Consider the following 10,000-nt stretch of genomic DNA (forward strand, 5'->3'; position numbering starts at 1 on the left):
AATGCTTTTTATATGGTTTTGTTTCAAACGGAAATTAATGTTTTGTACGCGTTTATGATGTTGTAAAATTATATTGAAATATGAAATTCGAGGGCACCTCTTAGTAACGGATTATTATTATTATTATTATTATTATTATTATTATTATTATTTGTATATATATCGTTATTCCTGATTAGACAAGTCTGCCATCACTAAAGGGGTGGAAACTAGTGATATTTACCTGATTTGATTCCCGTTACCGTTAATAATTTTAATAGCCAGTTCGTTATCACTAAATGGGGCTGAAATTGTTTATATTTACCTGATTTGATTCCCCGTATGTGCAATAAGAAGTAGTAGTAGTAGTAGTGGTAGTAGTAGTAGTTAACACTTAACAAACAATACTGACAGCTCCATACTTTTACTAATAGTACCTCTCGGACAAAATCAAGATCACTGGGCTCATTATTTGTCAGAAATAACTGTTTTTACTCTTTGCGTAATAATAATAATAATAATAATAATAATAATAATAATAATAATAATAATAATAATAATAATAATAATAATAATAATATGAAGCTACTGGGCAAGATAGAAATCTGCTGATTAAGGTGCATGTCAGCTCTAACTCGAGCATATTGACTTAATGTATTTAAGTCTATTCAGTAAACTTTGCTGGATCGATGCAAATTAAAAAAAATTTTTTTATTTATTATATATTTATTTTTTGCTTTCCAATGACATAGGTGGAGTTTTATAACTTTCTTTCCTCACTATCCCTTTTCATATTTCCAACTAAGTCGTCCAATTTATTTATAATAATAATAATAATAATAATAATAATAATAATAATAATAATAATAATAATAATAATATACCCGTCATTATTAACCTATATATCTTATATAATAATAAAATCCCAGTGGATCTTGTTTGTCCTCCCCTGGGTGACGGTAGGGGAGGCATGACACAGCCACCCACCCCCTGCAAACTGGTTTGTCCGCTTCGGGCGGCTCGGGGTGGATAGGGAACAGGATGGTAGGGGAGACATCCACCCTCCTCCAGCAAACCTGTTTGTCCGCCCAAGGAAGGGCGGTTTCAGCGCGCTACTAACAAGCTCGTAATAACAATAGTAGACAGCTAGAAAAATAACAGTAAAACTAACAGTGCATTGAAGATCTCGATAACGTTTCCCAAAACACACACACACTCTTCCACACGGTCCTCAGAGACGCTGCGGCGGAGCTAAATTCATTTCCAGATACTTTCAGTGAGTGATGATAATTGTGTACTCCCGCCAGCAGGTAATTACTTTACCTGATGCTACTTCTCCATTTCTTGATGTCCTGAAAGCGCTTCTGACTGACGGACGCGGCAGGTAATTGAGGAAAATACAATTTGAAGTTATAAAGGGGAGTCAGTAATTGATAATAAACTGAACAAGTAAGACGAAATGCTGATAAAAGGGATCGGACGCTAATATGGCTGGGGGAAATTCTCGCAGAGAGAGAGAGAGAGAGAGAGAGAGAGAGAGAGAGAGAGAGAGAGAGAGAGAGAGAGAGAGTCAGCCGTAAATAAGGGAAGAGGAGTAAGAGCCGAGAAATAGAGGGTCAGTAAATAAATACAGATAACTGGTACATACGTGGGATTACACAATATATTTGCGAGGGAAGAGAGAAAGAGAGAGAGAGAGAGAGAGAGAGAGAGAGAGAGAGAGAGAGAGAGCTAGAGAGAACGAAGGGAAACGAAGGAGGGAAGAAAGAGAATTAGGGAAAACACACACAGCAGGAAAAGAAGAAGAATGGGAGGGGGAAACAAAGGGACTAAGAGAGAGAGAGAGAGAGAGAGAGAGAGAGAGAGAGAGAGAGAGAGAGAGAGAGTAATCATTCGCAAAACCGAGAGAAGAAATTCTAATGAGGAAGATGGTCATTCTTACTTAACAAATTCGTAGATTGATTATTTGGTATCGAAAGCTCTCTCTCTCTCTCTCTCTCTCTCTCTCTCTCTCTCTCTCTCTCTCTCTTGACTGAACAAATAATTTTCAGCAGTTCTTTCCTTAGTGGAATGTTAAGGATTACTCAAAATTTTGTAAAGGTATTTCATATATCTGATTCGACGATTAAATTGTACATAAAACTAATTCAATTATTCAAATAATTTACTTACATTTATATCTATTCATTTATTAATTTGCTAATTTATTTTTCTTTACTAATAACTGTTCTCTTCCCTTTGTATTTCTTATTATCTTCCGTTACTTCTTTCAAATGAGCATCAAAATTCTTTGGAAGCTTGAATTTCAAGTCAATGGCCCCTTTGGGCTTGTTCCATATGAATAGGATTCATCTTCTGAATAATAATAATAATAATAATAATAATAATAATAATAATAATAATAATAATAATAATAATAATAATAATAATAATAATAATTTAGTTTGATAGAGTTTCAAGACTCAGACCTGTTTTGACTGGATATTAGCATCGTTATTGTTTTTCTGGCTTTATTGTTTATGTTTTGTTTCTGATGATCTTTCGTTAAGTTACTGTAACTTTTCTTTGAGATCAGTTTAGTTAAGTTACATTATTATTTACTTCAAGACTGAGGGAAAAAAAAGGGAAAGAATACTGTCATTAATTTCGACGGAAGACGTCGATTAGGAACTTTATAGATGAAAAATATGAATATTTCTCCTACATCATGGTCTTCATATTATTATTATTATTATTATTATTATTATTATTATTATTATTATTATTATTATTATTATTATTATCATTATTAATAATAATAATAATAATAATAATAATTATTATTATTATTATTATTATTTTTATTATTATTATTATTATTATTATTATTATTATTATTATTATTATTATTATTATTATTATTATTATTATTATTATTATTATTATTATATTACGACGGACATTAACTTGAAAAGCAAGTTTGAACAGAAAGTGCCCTTTGTGAAGATGAGAAAATATAAAAGTATGTCACTCTAATTTATTCATTATTCGCTTTTGTCATGCAAGTACTGTAATAGTATTTACTCTAACATTGTGTGTATTGTATTTGTTCTGTATTGTAGTTGTCTTGGTGTTTCTCTGAACGGGTTTGTATTATTCAAAACGTATTTCTTTCACTGAAGGTAATTGTATTTTATTTTTCCTTTACACTTGGTTCTAGAATTTTAGTTTCTTTTTGGGGGGATTGAGGAAGATGGGAGGAGATTTCACAACGGCTATTTTGCTCTCAAGAGATAAGAAACACATCCCGTAAGGAAAATCAAGACGGCTAATCAGTTAATTTAGGAAAGTTGGAAAAGGAACACGAAAGAATGAGGGATTTATTATTATTATTATTATTATTATTATTATTATTATTATTATTATTATTATTATTCAGAAGATAAACCCTTATTCATATGGAACAGCCTACGTACTGAGGGGTCAGTCACTTGAAATTCGAGCTTCCAAAGACGGTGGCGTTCAATTGAAAGAAGTTGCAGAAAGGAGAGATCAGTCATTAGAACAGAATAGATTAATAAATGAATAGATAAAAATGGAAATAGATTAAAATAGGAGATGAATTGTTTTGTGGTAGCAATGCGTTGCATCTTCGCTGGGACTTTTAAGCATGAACAGGAGTCCAGTTCGGAAAAGAAGTAAAAAGTAAGGAATGAAATTTAAATAAACTTGAAAAAAAATCGGAAGGGAGCAGATAATAGTGTTGTATCAAAAGTACAGTATTTATTCAGCTCTGCTATATCGATTAATTTTATGTTGAAAATTATTCCTTTTTCTCCCTAGAATCATACCAGCTAAGTTTTTTTTATTTTTTTTTTTAATTATTCCAATTCTTACCTGAATTAAGGTACATCCTGGAACTTATCTATCCTCGCCAGGTGTTACGTTCATTGTATTAAAAGATTAAAAGAAGATAAAAGAGTTTTTTATTTGTTTATTTTTTTTTTTACCTGAGGAGACCTTTCAGCGGCCAGCCTCCTTAAGGGGAACTACTTAGAGCCCAGGTGACAGACAAACTGTGAAATAAGGGGATTTAGGGAGGATTTCAAGCCCCTTAATTAGGGGATTTAGGGGGAGAATTTTTCCTGTTAGGGGAAACGTGGGTTCGATAGATTATAGGATTTACGAGGAGAGAAAAAATTTTTTGGTTGAAGAGTCAGCCTCCATTGCATAATGGCTGGAGGTGTTGAGTCGTGTGTGTCTGCAAATATTCTGTTAGGAAACGATTTTTCTTCATTTGAAGCATTTCTATAGTGGCATTTTGAAATTTAAATGCCATTGTAAAACAAATTACTTAATTTTATAGGTACAGATAGGGATGAAATCTGCTGTATGTTACCTGATAGTGCAATAAGAGAAAAATTAAAAGGTTACGGACACGTGAAAAGTGTCTAAAACTTGTTACGTCTAGAAAGTCATGTTTCGTATGATAGTTGCTGAAGAATTTCATTGATACCATTCCTTCTATTTTGATTATCTGTAACAAAATAATGCTTAAAGAAAACATTCATCTTATGCTGCAGTAAGAAAATTAACTTGTTAGTTCATTCCGTAGGATGAAAGCTTAGAATAGAAATAAAAGCTTTGTTATATGGGAAAGGACAAAAAAAGTTGTGAAAGGAAACCCTACTCCATAAAGTGATAAATCATTTGTATAGGAAATGTCTTAAAGAAGTTTAAATAAACGAGAAAAGTGGATTACTTATTTGATTCGGAACAAAGTGGCTATGAAATCCCAGTTAAGAAGGATTATATTACTGTGCCTAAATATGTCTCAAAAGGCACAAAAGAAATAAAAGGCGATAAATACAAATACGGAAATTTAGAATGCATAAATAATCACCAGGTCAACACGGGAACTTGATGTATGGAAAAGGCCACGGTTAAAGTTGCCTTGTGATCGAGACCTGTAGTTCGTGTAGGTCTGGAATGCAGGTCCTCACTTCTGTCTCCACCTCCCTGGGGGTATGGCCTCCTGTGGGAGGAAGGGAGGACACGTTCTCTCTCTCTCTCTCTCTCTCTCTCTCTCTCTCTCTCTCTCTCTCTCTCTCTCTCTCTCTCTCACGTGTCAGGGAGGGAGGGGCGTGATGGACGGGCCTGCCCTTGGGAACAATATTGATAGGACTATTCATTTGAATAACTGTACGTTATTTGATCTGGCGGCGCCCATAAACCTATAAGTCTGGTCGCGTGTTTGTGTGTCTGTACGCGAGTATGTTTACTTACGCGCGCGGCTTAAAAGTTTATTTGCGTATTTACGCGCTATTCACGTGTTTATTTGAGAGGGTCGTACTATATGCCGGGCGTAAAGAAGCGCAGACAGTGTTATTTATTCGCTTCTTTTTTTTTTTTTTGTCTTGGTGTGTATGGTACTAGTGTCCACCTCCCCCCCCCCTTCTGTGCCACCTTGTTTACAATACATGTCTGGCAGTAATGCACTTAGGTGTTTTATGGTCGGCCATAAATAAATAAACCGTGAAAAAATAGATTATTATGGCTTTCGTAAATAAACTAATGTGCACAGAAGGCACGGCGAGTGTTCATTTTAGGTTTCTATTTCACAAAATGGACGTAATAAAGTTATATTGCTCAATAAAAGCTCCGGTTTGTGTCACTCCAAAGCTTGGAGGGGGCGGGGGGGCGGAATTCCCCTCTTTTGGAACGGAAGTTGGACTTTGATAATAATAATATTAATAATAATGGTATGGTACATAAATTCTTACGATGACTAAAGTACCAGCGATGATAATGGCTGCCATTCCTAAGGATAATGATGGCATTAATAACGGCATCAAGGTAATAATGCCGACTATAATGAAATGTAATTTGGTGGCGTACTCTACTATTCAATCTCCCCGTCGTCATCATCACCGTTATCATCATCTTTATCAAAATCATCATCAGAATCGTCATCACTATCGTCATCACCCGAGAAAATGAATCCCGGAGTATTTTTAGTGATGAGAATTTTACACTAATGGAGTTCGCAATATTCCGGCCAGTTAAACGAATTAACAGCGAATTATTATTTCCAATTCAGCTGAATTATCCGACGGTGAATACGGAATTTCCTCCCGCCACCTTGATTTAGAAACAAGAGGAAAAGAATATTTATTTTTATTTTATGTATATTTTTACAATTTTATTGACACTGTCAGCTCTTTCTTAATAGAATTTGTTAAGGGGTAGAGGGGACTTGCTTGCCTTATATTTAAACTAAGATTGCTTTGTCTTCGCTGAAGTATTTATTTCGACGTTTTATGTATGTGTATATATATATATATATATATATATATATATATATATATATATATATATATATATATATATATATATATTTATATATATTTTTTTCACATTGTCAGTCTTTCTTTCTAGTCTTTGTAAGGGATCTGTGTGCCTTATATTTAATTCATTATTATTATTATTATTATTATTATTATTATTATTATTATTATTATTATTATTACCATCAAAATTCATATGGAACGAGCTTACAGAGGCCATTGACTTCAAATTCAATCTTCCTAAGAAATGTTTAAGATTATGCAAGCTTTTTTTCTTTTGTGGTGCATTAGTTAATGCATCTTTACTCTCACAGAATCTCTCTAGCTTAAATTTCTCTCTCTCTCTCTCTCTCTCTCTCTCTGTAATTAGTCGCCTGACTTTTTCCTTAAACTCTTGCTTCAAAAGATATTGAAACCGCACGAAACTTGAAGAAAATTGTTGAGTTTGCGCAAGAATATATCCCCATTTTTTAATTTCTGGGAATTGTTGGTTAAAATACGATAATGCAATGCTTTGATGACGCGCCATTAAAAATGTTCATTCGCCTGTTATACGTATTTCTATTTTTTCGTTATTTTATTGCTTCTTATTATTCTTCCTTTTATCCATGTACATCTTAGACGAGTCTTGTGAGAGTGGGGGTTTGTTATTTCATTTCTGAATTGTCGTTTACAGAGACATGCTAGTTTTAATATGCTAATGGAATTGCAGAACTGAAGAAGAATTGGCGAGAGTCTACCAGTGATGGCAAGCCAGGTTTGAAATAAGCAAGGAACGGGGATATTGTAAACATGAACGAAATGATAGCAGGATAAATTTATTTGGTCAGGTATATTGTTATGGTTTTTTAACTGATAATATTCCTGCTTTTTTATAATGATGATTATGATGATAATTGCGAGTATTGTTATCATACAGTGGTTATTCACTTTACTGTCACGTAAGAAGATTCTTCATTCATACATTTCTCTTGTCCGTATTGTCTAGTTATTTGCTTTTTCTACAATAGTTTAGACTATATTTATATATAATATATGTATATATATTACACACACACACCCACACACATATATATATACATGTGTGTGTATTATATTTATGTGTATATCAACAATAACTTATTTCCTCTAATAGGAAATGGTTCAAGGAAATCAAATACAGGAGACGCTTCTAGGTTTATCCTTTGAATTGCAGACTAAGTTATATATATATATATATATATATATATATATATATATATATATATATATATATATATATATATATATATATATATATATATATATATATATATATATATATATATATATATATATAATATATTATATTCTGGGTTTTTCGCTCGTATTTGTCGAGTGGTGGGCTGTCGGATGCATGTGTAATTCTCATTCAAATTTCTGCACGTTACGCCACCAATTTGGCTAAGTAATGCTTTTGCATCGTTGGTTAAACGCAAATAAAAGCTGCTTTATATATTTTTTGGTTTGCAGTGCCTCTAATACATCACTAATTGACTGGCTGAAAATGCGGAGCCAAAGCGAGAGAGAGAGAGAGAGAGAGAGAGAGAGAGAGAGAGAGAGAGAGAGAGAGAGAGAGAGGGTCACTGGTTGACTGAGCTCCGTTCAAAAGAACTCATTAGGGAATGTTTTGCGCGTTTGTTCAACGTTTTCACCCCCCACCCCTCACCCCCTTCCCTTTAACGTTATTCTTCTCTCCCCACTTTTAATTCTCCCCTTCCTCCTTTAAATTATATTTTCCCTTGACTTTATATTTCACCCCCTTCCCTTTAACGTTAATTTTCCTTCCCCACTTTTAAATTTCTCCCCCTTCCTCCTTTAGATTATATTTTCCCTTAATTTTAAATTTCACCCCCTCCCCCCCTTTAACGTTACTTTTCCCTCCCACTTTTAAAGTTCTCCCCTCCCTCTTTTGGATTATATTTTCCCTTAAGTTTCACTCCCCTCCATTTAACGTTACTCTTCCCTCCCCACTTGTAATTCTCCCCTTCCTCCTTTAGATTATATTTTCCCATAACTTTAAGTTTCAACCCCTCCTTTAACGTTATTCTTCCCTCTCACTTTTAAAGTTCTCCCCCCTCCATCTTTTGGATTGTATTTTCCCTTAACTTCAAGTTTCACCCCTTCCCTTTAACGTTACTTTTCCCTCCCACTTTTAAAGTTCTCCCCTCCCTCTTTTGGATTGTATTTTCCCTTAACTCTAAATTTCATCCCCCTCCCTTTAACGTTACTCTTCCCTCGCCATTTTTAAAGTTCTCTCTTTCCTCTTTTGGGTCATATTTTCCTCTACCTTTAAATTTCCCCCTTCCCCTCTTCATCCTCTTCCTTTATATTTTCTCTCTAAAGCTCCCCCCAAATTCTCCTCTTTTTCACATTTATTTCCCTTCTTCCCTCCTCCTATGATTGTATTCTCCTCTATCTTTACATGTTTTCCTCTTCCTCTCATCATCCCCTCCCTCCTTCAGTTTTCTTTTGAAAGCTTCCACCTTCCTTTATAAATATTTCTTCAGTTTTATTCGTTCTTCTCACCATCTCTGATCTGCGTCCCCCTTTTAAACGTTTTCGTCTCCTACATTTAATTTACTCCTCACTCTTTAAACGTTCCCCTTGTCATTTCTCTGCTTCCCTTTAAAACGTTCCTCTCTGTTTATTCCTCGCTGTTTACACTTTCTCCCCTCTTTCTTCCCCTCAGCTTCCGTTTCGAGCGTTGTCTTCTCGCTCCTTGAAAGTTTTTCCTCTCCCTTTAAACGTTCTCTCTCTCTCTCTCTCTCTCTCTCTCTCTCTCTCTCTCTCTCTCTCTCTCTCTCTCTCTCTCCTTGCTGTTCAGTAGTCGTTCTCCCTCCCCCTTTTTAGTTTTCTGTAAAGGAAAACTATTGAGTTGGCTGTTTGTCTGTCAGTCCGTACTTTTTCTGTCCGCCAGATCTTAAAAACTACTGAGGCTAGAGGGCTGCAAATTGGTATGTTGATCATCCACCCTCAAATCTTGAAACATACCAAATTACAGCCCTCTAACCTCGGTAGTTTTTATTTTATTTAAGGTTAAAGTTAGCCATGCTCGTGATTCTGGCAACGATATAGGATAGGCCACCACCGGGCCGTGGTTAAAGTTTCATGGGCCGCGGCTCATACAGCACTATACAGAGACCACCGAAAGAAAGATCTGTTTTCGGTTGCCATGGTTATACGCTATACAGAAAAGTCGATTGCGCTGAAGAAACTTCGTCACATTTTTTATTTGTGTACTATTATCTTCTCTTGTTTTAAACGTTCCCACCTCCCCTCTTGAATTCTACTTCCTTTTTAATAATTATTAAATATTTTAATTTTCCTTCATTATCCCATCACTTTCAACCAATCTCTCCTGCCTTTCAGCCACTCCCTCCTCACCCCTTTCAATCAATCTCGAGTCCCTCTTTCAACCAATCTCTCCTCCCTCCTCCCAAGCGCTCTCTCCTCCCTCCTTCAACCAATTTCTCTTTTCTCGTTCAACCAATCTCTCCTCACTTTCAGCCATTCCTCTTCCGTTCAACCAATCTCTCCTTCCTTTCAGCCAGTCTCTTTTCTCCTCTCAACCACTCTCCCTCCACATTTCGATGACTCTTCTTCACTCTTAACCACTCTCCCTCCACATTGCCATCACTTTGTCCTCTCCACTCTCAACCACTCTCCCTCCACAT

Source organism: Macrobrachium rosenbergii, chromosome 13, assembly GCF_040412425.1.
Source record: "Macrobrachium rosenbergii isolate ZJJX-2024 chromosome 13, ASM4041242v1, whole genome shotgun sequence".
Classification (NCBI taxonomy): domain Eukaryota; kingdom Metazoa; phylum Arthropoda; class Malacostraca; order Decapoda; family Palaemonidae; genus Macrobrachium; species Macrobrachium rosenbergii.